The sequence below is a fragment of the Nicotiana attenuata genome, unplaced genomic scaffold (assembly GCF_001879085.1).
Source record: "Nicotiana attenuata strain UT unplaced genomic scaffold, NIATTr2, whole genome shotgun sequence".
NCBI classification, from domain to species: domain Eukaryota; kingdom Viridiplantae; phylum Streptophyta; class Magnoliopsida; order Solanales; family Solanaceae; genus Nicotiana; species Nicotiana attenuata.
In genome coordinates, this window is record NW_017673777.1 from 92,710 (window position 1) to 108,839 (window position 16,130).

The following is a 16,130-nucleotide window of genomic DNA, read 5'->3' on the forward strand; positions in this document are numbered from 1 at the left end:
GCATGCTCTTCTCGTTTCCAATTGTAGTCCTGCTCTGTTCCTTTGGTGCGTCTACATTTACTGTTCCATTGCCTGGCAGCTTGCTCGTACTCGCATCCCCTGTTGAGATCATTGCTGCATATGCTCCTGTGATGACCCAAAAGGTCATCACTTGTTTTTAAAATGAATTTTGCGTTTCGAGGCCATAAAATCCTCTTTTAGCTTTACCTCGATTTGTGTGCGCAGTCCGGGCGTGTAGCCGGAAAGCTGTTATGTGAAAAATCTGCGAAAATATTAAAATTTTGACTTAAAATGCATTTAAGTTGACTTCGGTCAATATTTTGGGTAAAACGGACCCGGACCCGTGATTGGACGGTCTCGGAGGGTCCGTAGGAAAATATGGAACTTGGGCGTATGCCCGGAATCGAATTCCGAGGTCCCAAGCCCGAGAAATAAATTTTAAAAGAAAATTGTTTTTTGAAATTGTTTAAAGGATTTAGAAATGAATTTGGATTAGAACATATTGGTATCGGGCCCGTATTTTGGTTCCGGCGCCCGGTACAGGTCCTATATGTGATTTAAGATAATTCTGTGAAGTTTGGTAAGAAACGGACGGGATTCGGACCTTAAGTGCAAAATTTGATGTTTTAAGAAGTTTTGAAATATTTCATTGATTTTGAGGTTTAATTCGTTGTTTTAGGGGTTAATTTGGTGATTTGATCGCACGGATAAGTTCATATGATGTTCTTGAGTTAGTACGTATGTTTGGTTTGGAGCCCCGAGAAATCGGGTGTGTTTCGGATATGTTTCGGAAGGTTTTAAACTCTTAAAAAGTTGCAGGTTTTCAGTTGCTGGTATTCTGGTATTTTCTTCTTCGCGTTCGCGGGAGGACCCTCACGAACGCGTTGAGTTAATTGTGCTGAAAGAAAATTCCTTCTACGCGAACGCAAGACCCAGGACGCGAACGTGAAGCTTTGGGGGGTCTACCCTTCGCGAACGCGGGCCTGGTATCGCGAACGCGAAGGCTTGTGGCCTGGTCAGGGGGAAGGGAAAATTATACCTACGCAAACGCGACCACTTGGATGCGAACGCGAAGGCTCGAGGAGTTACTTCTCCACGAACGCGAGCCATCTTCCGCGAACCCGAAGGTCTGTCAGACCTAACTCATCGCGAACACGATGAGCTTATCGCGAACGCGATGACCAAATCTGCCCAGTTATTTTAGAAGTCCAGAAACAGAATGCATTACGGGATTTAACCCATTTTTCACAAACTTCTTCTTCTCCACACCTCTTGGGCGATTTTTGAAGAACTTCATCACCATAACCTCTTGGGTAAGTAATCTTTGACTTATTTTCTTCCATTTTTATCAACTCCCACTAGATTTCTAGGCCTAAAACATCTGATTAAGGGTAGAAAATTAGGGATTTGGGTAGAGTTAGGGCTTTTCGATTATTTGGAAATTTGACCTCGTTTTGGGGTCAGATTTCAAAACAAATTATATATTCGGGCTCGTGGGTGAATGGGTAATCGGGTTTTGGTCCGAACCTCGTGTTTTGACCAAGCGGGCCCGGGTCAATTTTTGACTTTTTGGGAAGAATGATTGGAAAGCTATAATTAAGCATTGGAATTGGATTGTTTAGCATTTATTGATGTTATTAAGTCTATTATGTCTATATACAATTGATTTGGAGCCGAGTTCGAAAGGAAAGGCGGTGTTTGAGGAGTTGGCCGTGGAAGTTCGAGGTAAGTGTTTGGTCTAACCTTAGCTTGAGGGATTAGGAGTTGTGTCCTATTTGCTATTTGTTTCTTGTTGATTACGACGTATAGGCATGGTGACGAGTATCTATACGTTGGTGTCGAGCATGACCGTGAGTCTTATATTGTGATTTCCATGATTTCGTTGTATTATTCATGCCTTGGTGAAGGTTTCTATTATTTTGTAAAGTTTGTGGAAAGAATTGTGACCTATGAACATTGAGGAGCGTTGGCTCAAGTTGTATAACGAATTGTGAAAGTATAAGTGATAATTGAACCTCTAGAGCATTGGTTCGAGTTGTGAAGTGAATTGTGAAGTAAAAGTGAGAAAGAGGAGAGATTATTATGTTGCCCCCTTGCCGGGCTATTGTTGAGTTGTGGTTCCCTTGCATTGTGTTCTTAATTGATATTACGGATGCTTAGGTTGATGATTCTTTGTGTTGGGTAAGGATTATGGTTATTCTCGGGGAACAAGTTTGGTTATAGCTGAGGTAGTTAGATGTTGGAACAAGTTTGTTATAGCTGAGGTAGTTAGATGTTGGAACAAGTTTGGTTATAGCTGAGGTAGTTAGATGTTGGAACAAGTTTGGTTATAGCTGAGGTAGTTGGATTTTGTAACAAGTTTGGTTATAGTTGTTTCTCCATCGCCGGGACGTAATTACTTATGCTGTCGAATCCCTTGCCGAGATAGTGTAGACCTTATTGATCCCTTGTCGGGACTCTCGTTATGATTGTGAATATTATATGTGGATCGGCTTGCACGCCGCAACAATATTATATGTGGATCGGGTTGCACGCAGCAATAATATTATATGTGGATCGGGTTGCACGCCGCAATAATATTATATGTGGATCGGGTTGCACGCCGCAACAATATTATATGTGGATCGGGTTGCACGCCGCAATAATATTATATGTGGATCGGGTTGCATGCCACAACAATGATATATGTGGATCGGGTTGCACGCCGCAACAATGATAAATGATATGGATCGGGTTGCACGCCGCAACAGTGTTGTTATATATATTGGGATCGGGTTGCGCGCCGCAACAATTATTGATACAAGCGTGTTTAGTTTGGATATTAGATTCTTTTGTTTTGCTGTGAATTCTAAGCTGCCCTTAGACTGTTACTCTGGATTTACTGTTAATACTGGTATACCCCCGCAGCATGTTTCTTCCCCCCCCCCCCCCCGTTACTTGCTTATTCCTGCTTTACTTTTCGTTGTATATTATATAACTGCACAGGTTTATTTGGTAGCCTGGTCCTAGCCTCGTCACTACTTCGCCGAGGTTAGGCTAGGCACTTACCGGCAGATGGGGTCGGTTGTGCTGATACTACACTCTGCACTCTTTTGTGCAGACCCCAGTGTTGTAGACTTCGGACCGCAGTGAGATTGCTGATTCTTGTTCATCAGGCGACCCGAGGTAGTCCTGCAGGCGTCCGTAGGCCTTGGCGTCTCCTTCCATGCTACTAATTTCCTGTTTCTTTCATGCATTTTCAGAGACAGTGTTGTATTTATTTCTTTCAGACCTTTAATTGTAGTGTTCTTAGATTTTCTGTGAAACTGTGACACCAGTTCTGGGTAGTCGAGATTCAAAACAGTTGTATTGGATTCATGTTCTGATAGTTTATTATTTTTTCTTCGTTCAATGTTATTACTTCGCAATTGTAATGATTATAAAATGGTAAAAAGGTAAATTATGCAAATAATTGCTTGCCTAGCTCGTATTAGTAGCTCCATCACGACTCCCGAGGGTGGGAAATCCGGGTCGTGACAAGTTGGTATCAGAGCTCTAGGCTACATGGGTCTCACAGTTCACAGACAAGCTTGGTAAGTCTGAGGATTAGAACAGAGACTATATTTATCCCCCAGAGGGCTACAGAGTTTAGGAAAAGGCTTCACATCTATTCTTTTCTGTCGTGCGATTTTGTTCTCTCAGTGCTAAATTGAAACTCCTACTCTTGTCCTTTCGCGAATGGCGAGGTTACGTACCGCTTCTTTAGCCGAACAGCAGCACAGGCCGGTGATAGATTAGCTACACTTTCGGAGGCTTTGTGGAGGTTGGATAGGTTTCACCAAACTCTTTACTACTACTTTCGCGGTGCATCTTCGTGAGGATCCTAGGATTTTTTAGACAGCTGTCACGAGTTCTCAGGAACATGGGGATAGTTGAGACCAATGGGGTCGATTTGCTACTTTTCGCTTGTCGGATCCGCCAAGACTTGGTGAGAGATTACTGTTGGCTAAACCAGTCGGATCGCCAGCTTTGATTGGGAGCAATTTGCTCAGCTATTTCTGGAGGAGTTTCTCCCCATCCACTCAGAGAGAGGCCTCGGAGGCAGTTCGAGGTCTCCAGCAGGGTTCTATGACTGTTACTCAATACGAGATCAGAATCATCGACTTGGCTCGTATGCTCTTATCATACTTCCACTGAGAGAGAGAGAGTGAGAGGTTCATTGAGGGACTCCATCCAACCGCTTAAGTTAGCTAGAGGTGGAGGTAGAGATGCTAGAGGTGGAGGTAGAGGTATTAGAGGTGGAGGTGCAGGTACTGTTCTGGGTTGTAGCAGAGAAGCTTCGGTTTATTTTGGCGCCGCATCTGGTCATGCCTAGTGGTTCCTTGGGTGCTCCTGTATATGTGTCTACATCGGTGGGTGATTTTGTTGTGGTAGATCGTGTCCATCGTTCGTGTATAGTTGTGATTTGGGGTCTTGAGACTCGTGTAGATTTGTTGCTTCTGGACATGGTTGATTTCGATGTCATATTGGGGAAGGATTGGATATCACCTCACCACGCTATCTTGGACTGTCATGCCAAGACTGTGACCTTAGCCTTACCGGGTTTACCTCGTTTAGAGTGGAGAGGGGCTCCTGGTCATTCTACCCATAGTGTTATCTCTTATGTGAAGGCTCAGCGTATGGTCGAGAAGGGGTGTTTGGCCTATTTGGCATATGTTCGTGACTCTAGTGCTGAGGTTCCCTCTATTGATTCTGTGCCCGTTGTTCGTGAGTTTCCTGAGGTATTCCCTTCAGACCTGTTGGGTATGCCACCCGACAGGGATATTGATTTTTGCATTTATTTGGCTCCGGGCAATCAGCCCATTTCTATTCACGCCGTATCGTATGGCCCCGCTTGAGTTGAAAGAGTTAAAGGAGAAGTTGCAAGACTTGCTTGAGAAGGGTTTCATTAGACCCAGTGTTTCGCCTTGGGGTGCGCCGGTGTTGTTTGTTAAGAAGAAGGATGGGTCGACGAGAATGTGTATTGATTACCAGCAGCTGAACAAGGTTACAATCAAGAATAAGTATCTATTGTCGAGGATTGATGATTTGTTTGATCGAGCAGCATCTTAGAGTGGTTCTTCAGGCCTTGAGGGATAGTCAGTTATATGCTAAGTTTTCGAAGTGTGAGTTCTGGTTGAGTTCAGTTGCAATTCTGGGTCATGTTGTGTCAGCAGAGGGTATTCAGGTTGATCCGAAGAAGATTGAGGCAGTCAAGAACTAGCCTAGACCAGCATCAGCTACAGAGATTCGGAGTTTCTTGGGATTGGCAGGCTACTATCGTCGGTTCGTGGAGGGGTTCTCATCTATCGCAGCCCCTATGACCAGGTTGACCCAGAAGGGTGCCCAGTTCAGATGGTCGGACGAGTGTGAGGTGAACTTTCAGAAGCTCAAGCCAGCTCTGACTACGGCACCAGTGTTGGTTTTGCCCACAGGTTCAGGGCCTTATACAGTTTATTGTGATGCATCTCGTATTGGACTTGGTGCAGTGTTGATGCAGGATGGCAAGGTCATTGCCTATGCTTCGCGGTAGTTGAAGATTCATGAGAAGAACTATTCGGTTCATGATTTGGAGTTGGCAGCCATTGTTCACGCATTGAAGATTTGGAGGCACTATCTGTATGGCGTGGCATGTGAGGTGTTCACGGATCACAAGAGTCTTCAGTATTTGTTCAAGCAAAAGGAGTTGAATTTGAGGCGGAGGATGTGGTTGGAGTTGTTGAAAGACTATGATATCACCATCTTATATCATCCGGGGAAAGGCCAATGTGGTGGCCGATGCTTTGAGTAGGAAGTCAGCTAGTTTGGACAGTCTCGCTTATATTCCGGTCGGTGAGAGACCGCTTGCTTTGGATGTTCAGGCTTTGGCCAATCAGTTCGTGAGGCTGGATGTTTCTGAGCCCAGCCGTGTGTTAGCTTGCACGGTCGCTCGTTCTTCTTTATTGGAGCGTATCCGTGATCGGCAGTATGATGATCCCTATTTGTGTGTTCTTAGAGACACGGTGCAGCACGGAGGTGCCAAGCAGGTTACCTTGGGTGATGATGGAGTTTTGAGATTGCAGGGTCGAGTTTGTGTGCCTAATGTGGATGGAATCCGAGAGTTGATTTTAGAGGAGGCCCATAGCTCCTAATACTCTATTCATCCGGGCGCCGCGAAGATGTATCAGGATTTGTGGCAGCATTACTGGTGGCAGAGAAGGAAGAAGGATATCGTTGCATATGTGGCCCGGTGTTTGAATTGTCAGCAGGTTAAGTACGAGCATCAGAGGCCTGGTGGTTTATTTAGAGGATTGAGCTTCCCGAGTAGAAGTGGGAGCGGATCACTATGGACTTCGTTACTGGACTCCCACGGACTCAGAAGAAGTTCGATGCAGTGTGGGTCATTGTTGATAGGCTGACCAAGTCAGCGCATTTCATTCCTGTGGCAATCTCATATTCTTCCGAGAGCTTAGCTGAGATCTACATCCGGGAGATTGTTCGTCTTCATGGTGTGCCCGTGTCCATTATTTCGGACTGAGGTACGCAGTTTACCTCACATTTCTGGAGAGCAGTTCAGCGAGAGTTGGGCACACGGGTTGAGTTGAGCACAGCGTTTCACCCTCAGACGGACGGGCAGTCCGAGCGGACTATTCAGATTTTGGAGGATATGCTCCGAGCTTGTGTCATTGACTTTGGAGGCTCGTGGGATCAGTTTTTGGCCTTTAGCAGAGTTTTCCTACAACAACAGCTACCAGTCGAGTATCCAGATGGCTCCTTATGAGGCTTTATATGGTAGGCGGTGTCGGTATCCGGTTGGATGGTTTGAGCTGGAAGAGGCTCGGTTATTAGGTACGGATCTGGTTCAGGATGCCTTGGACAAGGTCAGGATTATTCGGAATAAGCTTCGTACAGCTCAGTCCAGGCAAAAGAGTTATGCCGACCGCAAGGTTCGAGATTTGACTTTCATGGTCGGTGAGCGGGTATTGCTTTGAGTGTCGTCTATGAAGGGCGTGATGAGATTTGGGAAGAAGGTCAAGCTTAGCCCTTGGTTCATTGGTCCGTTTGAGATTCTTGATCGAGTGGGAGAGGTGGCTTATAGACTTGCATTGCCGCCGAGCTTATCAGCCGTGCATCCAGTGTTTCATGTGTCCATGCTTCGGAAGTATCACGGCGATCCATCCCACGTGTTAGATTTCAGCACTGTCCAGTTGGACAAGGACTTATCTTATGAGGAGGAGCCGGTAGCCATTCTAGACCGGCAGGTTTGTCAGTTGAGATCGAAGAGTTTTCCTTCTGTTCGTGTTCAGTGGAGAGGTCAGCCTCCTGAGGCATCGACCTGGGAGTCCGAGTCCGATATGCGGAGCCGTTATCCCCATCTTTTCCCCGACTCAGGTACTTCCTTCTTATGTCCGTTCGAGGACGAACGGTTGTTTTAGAGGTGGAGAATGTGATGACCCAAAAGGTCATCACTTGTTTTTAAAATGAATTCTGTGTTTCGAGGCCTTAAAATCCTCTTTCAGCTTCATCTCGATTTGCGTGCGCAGTCCGGGCGTGTAGCCAAAAAGCTGTTATGTGAAAAATCTGTGAAAATATTGAAATTTTGACTTAAAATGCATTTAAGTTGACTTCGGTCAATATTTTGGGTAAACGGACCCGGACCCATGATTGGACGGTCTTGGAGGGTCCATAGAAAAATATGGGACTTGGGCGTATGCTCGGAATCGAATTCCGAGGTCCCAAGCCCGAGAAATGAATTTTTAAAGAAAATTATTTTCTGAAATTGTTTAAAGGATTTGGATTAGAACATGTTGGTATCGGGCCCGTATTTTGGTTCCGGCGCCCGGTACAGGTCCTATATGTGATTTAAGATAATTCTCTGAAGTTTGGTAAGAAACGGAATCCGTTTGACGGGATTCGGACCTTAAGTGCAAAATTTGATGTTTTAAGAAGTTTTGAAATATTTTCATTGATTTTGAGGTTTAATTCGTTGTTTAAGGGGTTAATTTGGCGATTTGATCGCACGGATAAGTTCATATGATATTTTTGAGTTAGTACGTATGTTTGGTTTGGAGCCCCGAGGGCTCGGGTGTGTTTTGGAAGGTTTTAAACTCTTAAAAAGTTGTAGGTTTTCAGTTGCTGGTATTCTGGTAATTTCTTCTTCGCGTTCGCGGGAGGACCCTCGCGAATGCGATGAGTTAATTGTGATGAAGGAAAATTCCTTCTACACGAACGCGTGACCTAGGACGCGAAAGCGAAGCTTTGGGGGGTCTACCCTTCGCGAACGCGGGCCTGGTATCGCGAACGCGAAGGCTTGTGGCCTGATCAGGGGGAAGGGAAAATTATACCTACGCGAACGTGACCACTTGGACGCGAATGCCACGGCTCGAGGAGTTACTTCTCCGCGAACACGAGCCATCTTCCGCGAATGCGAAGGTCTGTCAGACCTAACTCATCGCGAACACGATGAGCTTATCGCGAACGCGATGACCAAATCCGCCCAGTTATTTTAAAAGTCCAGAAATAGAATGCATTACGGGATTTAACCCATTTTTCACAAACTTCTTCTTCTCCACACCTCTTGGGCGATTTTTGAAGAACTTCATCACCATAACCTCTTGGGTAAGTAATCTTTGACTTGTTTTCTTCCATTTTTATCAACACCCACTAGATTTCTAGGCCTAAAACATGTGATTAAGGGTAGAAAATTAGGGATTTGGGGTAGAGTTAGGGCTTTTTGATTATTTGGGAATTTGACCTCGTTTTGGTGTCGGATTTCAAAAAAAATTATATATTCGGGCTCGTGGGTGATTGGGTGATCGGGATTTGGTCTGAACCTCGTGTTTTGACCAAGCGGCCCGGGTCAATTTTTGACTCTTTGGGAAGAATGATTGGAATGCTATAATTAAGCATTGGAATTGGATTATTTAGCGTTTATTGATGTTATTAAGTCGATTATGTCTAGATACAATTGATTTGGAGCAGAGTTCGAAAGGAAAGGCGGTGTTTGAGGCTTGAGTTGGCCGTGGAAGTTCGAGGTAAGTGTTTGGTCTAACCTTAGCTTGAGGGATTAGGAGTTGTGTCCTATTTGCTATTTGTTTCTTGTTGAGTACGACGTATAGGCATGGTGACGAGTATCTATACGTTGGTGTCGAGCATGACCGTGAGTCTTATATTGTGATTTCCATGATTTCGTTGTATTATTCATGCCTTGGTGAAGGTTTCTATTGTTATGTAAAGTTTGTGGAAAGAATTGTGACCTATGAACATTGAGGAGCGTTGGCTCAAGTTGTATAACGAATTGTGAAAGTATAAGTGATAATTGAACCTCTAGAGCATTGGTTCGAGTTGTGAAGTGAATTGTGAAGTAAAAGTGAGAAAGAGGAGAGATTATTATGTTGCCCCCTTGCCGGGCTATTGTTGAGTTGTGGTTCCCTTGCATTGTGTTCTTAATTGATATTATGGATGCTTAGGTTGATGATTCTTTGTGTTGGGTAAGGATTATGGTTATTCTCGGGGAACAAGTGTGGTTATAGCTGAGGTAGTTAGATGTTGGAACAAGTTTGTTTATAGCTGAGGTAGTTAGATGTTGGAACATGTTTGGTTATAGCTGAGGTAGATAGATATTGTAACAAGTTTGGTTATAGCTGTTTCTCCCTCGCCGGGACGTAATTACTTATGCTGTCGAATCCCTTGCCAGGATAGTGTAGACCTTATTGGTCCCTTGTCGGGACTCTCTTTATGATTGTGAATATTATATGTGGATCGGGTTGCTTGCCGCAACAATATTATATGTGGATCGGGTTGCACGCCGCAATAATATTATATGTGGATCGGGTTGCACGCCGCAACAATATTATATGTGAATCGGGTTGCACGCCGCAACAATATTATATGTGGATCGGGTTGCACGCCGCAACAATATTATATGTGGATCGGGTTTCACGCTGCAACAATATTATATGTGGATCGGGTTGCACGCCGCAACGATATTATATGGGTCGGGTTGCACGCTGCAACAGTGTTGTTATATATATTGGGATCGGGTTGCGCGCCGCAACAATTATTGATACAAGCGTGTTTAGTTTGGATATTAGATTCTTTTGTTTTGCTGTGAATTCTAAGCTGCCCTTAGATTGTTACTCTGGATTTACTGTTAATACTGGTATACCCCCGCAGCATGTTTGTCCCCTCCTACCTTTACTTGCTTATTTCTACTTTACTTTCCGCTATATATTATATAACTGCACAGGTTTATTTGGTAGTCTGGTCCTAGCCTCGTCAGTACTTCGCCGAGGTTAGGCTAGGCATTTACCAGCACATGGGATCGGTTGTGCTGATACTACACTCTGCACTCTTTTGTGTAGACCCCAGTGTTGTATACTTCGGACCGCAGTGAGATTGCTGATTCTTGTTCATCAGGCGACCCGAGGTAGTCCTGCAGGCGTCCGTAGGCCTTGGCGTCACCTTCCATCTACTATTCCTGTTTCTTTCATGCATTTTCAGAGACAGTGTTGTATTTATTTCTTTCAGACCTTTAATTGTAGTGTTCTTAGATTTTCTGTGAAACTGTGACACCAGTTCTGGGTAGTCGAGATTCAAACAGTTGTATTGGATTCATGTTCTGATAGTTTATTATTTTTTCTTCCGTTCAATGTTATTACTTCGCAATTGTTAATGATTATAAAATGGGTAAAAAGGTAAATTATGCAAATAATTGGCTTGCCTAGCTCGTATTAGTAGGCTCCATCACGACTCCCGAGGGTGGGAAATCCGGGTCGTGACAAGTTGGTATTAGAGCTCTAGGTTACATGGGTCTCACAGTTCACAGACAAGCTTGGTAGAGTCTGAGGGATTAGTACAGAGACGTCTATATTTATCCCCCAGAGGGCTACAGAGTTAGGAAAAAGGCTTCACATCTATTCTTTTCTGTCGTGCGATTTTGTTCTCTCAGTGCTAAATTGAAACTCCTACTCTTGTCCTTTCGCGAATGGCGAGGTTACGTACCGCTTCTTTAGCCGAACAGCAGCACAGGCCGGTGATAGATTAGCTACATCTTCGGAGGCTTTGTGGAGGTTGGATAGGTTTCACCAAACTCTTTACTACTACTTTCAGCGGTGCATCTTCTGAGGATCCCTAGGATTTTTTAGACAGCTGTCACGAGGTTCTCAGGAACATGGGGATAGTTGAGACCAATGGGGTCGATTTTGCTACTTTTCGCTTGTCCGGATCCGCCAAGACTTGGTGAGAGATTACTGTTTGGCTAAACCAGTCGGATCGCCAGCTTTGACTTGGGAGCAATTTGCTCAGCTATTTCTGGAGGAGTTTCTCCCCATCACTCAGAGAGAGGCCTATCGGAGGCAGTTCGAGAGTCTCCAGCAGGGTTCTATGACTGTTACTCAATACGAGATCAGAATCATCGACTTGGCTCGTTATGCTCTTATCATACTTCCCACTGAGAGAGAGAGAGTGAGGAGGTTCATTGAGGGACTCATCCAACCCGCTTAGTTAGCTAGAGGTGGAGGTAGAGATGCTAGAGGTGGAGGTAGAGGTATTAGAGGTGGAGGTGCAGGTACTGTTCTGGGTTGTAGCAGAGAAGCTTCGATTTATTTTGGCGCCGCATCTGGTCATGCCTAGTGGTTCCTTGGGTGCTCCTGTATATGTGTCTACATCGGTGGGTGNAGATGGGGTCGGTTGTGCTGATACTACACTCTGCACTCTTTTGTGCAGACCCCAGTGTTGTAGACTTCGGACCGCAGTGAGATTGCTGATTCTTGTTCATCAGGCGACCCGAGGTAGTCCTGCAGGCGTCCGTAGGCCTTGGCGTCTCCTTCCATCTACTATTCCTGTTTCTTTCATGCATTTTCAGAGACAGTGTTGTATTTATTTCTTTCAGACCTTTAATTGTAGTGTTCTTAGACCGTCTGTGAAACTGTGACACCAGTTCTGGGTAGTCGAGATTCAAACAGTTGTATTGGATTCATGTTCTGATAGCTTATTGCTTTTTCTTCCGCTTATGTTAAATTTCGTTGGTTAAATGTTATTACTTCGCAATTGTTAATGATTGTAAAATGGGTAAAAAGGTAAATTGAGCAAATAATTGGCTTGCCTAGCTCGTATTAGTAGGCACCATCACGACTCCCGAGGGTGGGAAATCCGGGTCGTGACAGCTCCTTTAGCTCCAGCACTCATCACGGGTGTCGCAATAGTGATTGGCTTCACCGGCGTTGTCAATTTTGTTCTTGTGTTGCTTAGATCTGGCCAATTTAGCTCATCATCACTTTCCAGATCCAGTTCTTCGTCCTCATGCATTTTCTCTTTTGCTTTTGATGATTGTTTTCCTTGCTCTCTTATGCTAAGATCAGTTAATTTCCTTTCTACCATTAGTGTTTTGCTAGTGTTCTTCCTAGGTCGTCCTCTTCCTCCCATTTATGGCGAGGCGCAGGTTAGTTGGCACCAAACGTGCGCCGAGAGAAAAAAGGACTTGCAAATCAACGGGTCCTTGATTAACATTTTCTTTAAAAAAACACTTAGTTGGCAATAGCTAGTAACATTTTTAACATTAGCAATCTAAGAATCTTCAAAAATCTTGCAATCCAAAAATAATTATGAGACCTGAGTTTGATTTCTATATAATTTACTTCACATTTTCGTCTCTTCCTCTTGCAATTGATTTGCACCCCGGAGGACAAAAATGTGGTCAATTTAAGAGTTTTTTGGTATCTTGAGATGGAAAACTTATAATTATAATAAATTAATATAATTTGTTGCAAATATTAAGTGTAAGTAAAATTATTGTTCGAAAAAATTACTCATAGCTGTTAAAAATTATGTTATTCTCACGAATACAACTGGAGTACCTTTTGGATGTCACTTGCTGATTGCTATATGGAAACTAGTTTAAAATAACGTATAATACTAATGTTCCAAATAATTGACTTTTTAGTGATTCATTTAAGGTAATTTTAAAAGATCTCAAAGTCCTACATTTTAGGTACATAACTAAAATAAAAAATATTTAATAATCAAATCTCTGTAGATTTCCAAGTGCTATATTTTAGGTAATTTTAAATTATAATTTTATCTAATGTCAAATTTATTTTTAAAGAGAAAAACTTTCGCTAAAAACGTTCGTACTTTTAATATGATATAGGTATAGATAAATTAATGTGGAACAACAACATAATTTCATAGCGATACTCGAGTTGCAAAATCTTATGGATCACATGAAATTGTTTTTAGTTGAGACATATAGAACGTATACAACTCTTCGTTACTTATGGATCATTCTAATGATTTCTTCTACCCAATTTACGTGATACTTTTTGCTTTTTGAAATCAAGTTATGTAAATAATAAACTCTGATTAATATCTTGATATAGGTTTTTCATCATATTACATGATAATAACTGCAATTTATAGTACTTTTGTATATTCTTTAAATATTTTAATATTCAATTGATTTATTTCAATTTAGCTTCGAATATTAATCAAATTAACTCTGAAAAAGAGAAAAGTACCACATAAGTTGAAACAATCAGGAGTATTTGATGCATTTACTTTTTAGGAGGTGATGGAGAGAAATGGGCGTTTAATTACTCCCTCCGTTCACTTTTACTTGTCCATTGTTCTAAAAATAGATTTTCAGTTTTACTTGTCCACTTTCGCATTGCGAGAGAAAAATAAATCATTTTTCCTGTTTTGCCCTTAGCATTAATTACTCATTCTAAATCATTTTCCAAATTCATTAAGACTATATACCAATTAATATAGGTATCATTGTAAATTATGCACTCTATTTATTACTCCCTCCGGTCCAAAATAAGTGATTTTTTAGCCTTTTTTTTTGAAGTCCAAAATAAGTGATTTTTCCAGATTTCAAGAATGTATTATTATTTTTTTTCCTACATTGCCCTTGGAGTAAATAGTGTTGGAGTATGTTTTAGGAGTATTTATGTGAAGAGATAGTAAGGTTAATTTGGTCAATTTTATTGCTAATTAATGTTAAAAGGAGAATTTCTTAATCTGTGTGAAAACAGCTAAAAAATCACTTATTTTGGACCGGAGAAGTATTTCTTAAGAGGTGTGCAAAGTTAATAGTGGACAAGTAAAAATGAACAGATAGAGTAATTAATATTGCATTACGTAAATAAAGCAAGCCAAAATGTTTAATTCTTTCCTCAATCTCAATGTATTTGTCGATTAGGTCAACTCATTATCTTCTTTAATTGAGGCAATTAAGTGGAATAAATTAAGGAACAAGCTAAGAAATTATTATAAAAAGTTTAAACGAAACTACTATAGCACATGCTCGAAAGCTAGCTCATTACATGAAAGTCTATAAATCTATCCTCTGAAAATCAGTCAGATGCTCATGCTCATATACAGAAACTTTCACATAACCTAGATCGTTATTCCTAATATGGCATTGCTTAAGTTCGGTTTCGTGTTTACTATTCTTCTCGTGGCAACCACCAGTAAGTATCAATCTCTCTTTATCTATAGATTGCATTTTTTATATTATTGTGCCTTGTTAACAGGTGGGTATCTAAGTCTTATGGTATGGGTTCACGTGAACCCATACTCCTCTCCTTAAATTATGTATAATAATATTATTATTTTTTTGAAAATTACTTAATTATATGTGCGTGAACTCATGTTCAAAGACTCCTATATATGGTGCAATAATCATTGGGTGCACCTTTACGAGTGAAATATGTGGTTCAAATCCCACTCTAGACGGTCTTGTTTTCGGCACGGAGTACAGATATATACATGAAAATCACTAAAATTTTAAAAAGAATATAATTTTGAACCTATAATTTCAAAAGTGTAGTCGGTATACGGTAGATACAAAAGTTAAACTCATCAAATATAAATTCTAAATCCGCATTTTCACAATAATGCACACATCCTCTTCAAATCCTGGATCCGCCTCTGCTTGTTAATATGCATGTTGTCATATGATTGTGTACATATATATTATTCGAATGTATGTATTTATCATTCACGTAATATTCTACTACATACTTTTAATTAGATAATTTTGATGGTGAAATATATTTCAGTCAATACGCCTTGGTTCTCAAAAATGCAAGTGATGGCTGCACGAGATGATAGTCAAGATCTGTCGAGACTGGAGAGGAGATTACTACCACAACGCAATGATATTTTAACATGTGCGAGAGACTGTAAATACAATAGTGAATGTAAAGCAGATTGCTGGATTTGTTGTATATGTTTTCTGGGTACATGCAACGTAGATGTATAGTGCATCTCTTGTTATGTGATTCCCATGTTTTATTTCCTTTCTTCTTTCTTTTGTTTGATTCCTGTTTTTCTTGTTTCCTCGTCTTTCATACTTTAAATTTGTAATGCTAATAATAAAGTCAGCTGAATGACTTTCTATTTTGGCGTAATAATATTTGTTGCTATTTTTTCTCTATCAGTAACAGTTTTTCTACCTTTTTATAATAAGAGTAAGATCTCCGTACACACTATCTTCCCAAATTCCACTTATTAATATTACTTCTGACTTGTTATTGTTGTTGATCCGACCTCAATGCTAGAGGTGGGAGGATTAACTCTTTTTTACTTGCAAACTAATTGCATACGCAATCTAGATTCCTTTTGTCTTTCATTATTATTATTATTATTATTATTATTATTATTATTATTACTATTACCAAAAACAACTTTTTTGGTGAAGTACATAAATAGCCTTCAAAGTGAATGATCTTAAATTTTTGTAGCTTGCCCCATGGATAGAACTTCAAATATAATAAGTGTTGCCCTGGCTTGTCCTATTGCCAACACTTTTATTTTTTTACCTTAGGGTTCTGCCCATAAGAAAGTGAGGGTAAAAAATTAAAGACTATTCCAAAAAGTGTTATACTTCTATAATTTTTTAAATTAAAACATGACAAAGATGTAAGAGGAGAGAAATTCAAAAATAACCAAATTTACAAGTGGTTATTCAAAAATAGCCACAGTTTCAAAAGTAATTGAAATTTAGCCATTTTTCATGCAAAAATAAATCTGGACGAAAGCACTGTTGAAAATCCGGAAAAATACTCCGGTATATTATACTGGAGTTCCAGCATAAGTATACTGAAACTCCAGTATATTATATTGGA

At 41.2% G+C, this 16,130-nt stretch overlaps 1 long non-coding RNA gene across 1 annotated transcript; it reads left to right on the plus strand.

Moving 5' to 3' along the window:
- The first annotated feature begins 14,322 nt into the window (after positions 1-14,322).
- LOC109217246 lies at positions 14,323-15,442 on the plus strand. The gene is made up of 2 exons (XR_002066610.1): positions 14,323-14,471; positions 15,063-15,442. It is a non-coding gene; the product is annotated as an uncharacterized LOC109217246 (long non-coding RNA).
- The last annotated feature ends 688 nt before the right edge of the window (positions 15,443-16,130 follow it).